This window comes from Charadrius vociferus, unplaced genomic scaffold (assembly GCF_000708025.1).
Source record: "Charadrius vociferus isolate BGI_N301 unplaced genomic scaffold, ASM70802v2 scaffold600, whole genome shotgun sequence".
In the NCBI taxonomy this organism is placed as follows: Eukaryota; Metazoa; Chordata; class Aves; order Charadriiformes; family Charadriidae; genus Charadrius; species Charadrius vociferus.
The window spans coordinates 1,344,031-1,344,695 of NW_009646404.1; the positions used below are offsets into that span (position 1 = coordinate 1,344,031).

The 665-nt window shown below is 58.8% G+C and overlaps 1 protein-coding gene across 1 annotated transcript in view; it reads right to left on the reverse strand.

Annotated features, from left to right (window-relative positions):
- Nucleotides 1–224, reverse strand: part of ERN2 (endoplasmic reticulum to nucleus signaling 2) — a 9,331-nt gene extending 9,107 nt beyond the window's left edge. Inside the window, exon 1 of the mRNA XM_009895200.1 lies at nt 109–224. The gene's annotated coding sequence lies outside the window, so the exon portion shown is untranslated. The remainder of the gene's footprint in view (nt 1–108) is intronic.
- Nucleotides 225–665: the final 441 nt, after the last annotated feature.

Below are 665 nucleotides of genomic sequence, written 5' to 3' on the forward strand. Positions count from 1 at the left end.
AGAGCCCATCCAGCAAGAGCCAGGCTGGGGGGGGGTGCATCCCCAAACCCCGGCTAGTGACAAGCCCAGGGAGCCAGGCTGCGAGCGAGCACCCCCCAGGGTCGTTACTCACCATCCTTCAGCGTCCACTTGATGTCACCTGTGCTTTTACTCACTGCGTGAAGGTTTCCATCCAGAGTGGATATGAAGAGCAGTGTTTCTGGGACAGTCACAGCACCGCCTTTGAGGCACTACGGACAGAAACGCTGCCCTTAGGGAGCAGGGACAGACTTGGGGACGAGCCCCCACGGCCAGGGCTGTCTCAGACAGCTCAGCAAACCCCCCTGTCCCCAGGACACAGCGGCAGCAAACTGCAGGGAAGAGCCCCAGGGTCTCTTCTGGTCACCAGTGAGGCAAGACTGGGAAGGAAAATAATTTATTTCTTTGCAACAGCATATTAAATCTGCTTTTTCCTCCAGCTCTACCCACTACGGAATCACTGCTGGCTGTTTGGAGGTGCTGTGTTTTATAAATCCATGGCAGGAAGCCCCGGCACTAAGGTAGCTGCGCTCACAGTGAATGGCAGCGTGCGTCACCCACGGTCCCCGGCTCCTGCAGCACAGGTCATGTCCCACTGGCGCAGTCCCGGTGCAGCTTTTCCCCTCCTCCCCCCCGGAGCCAGCGGG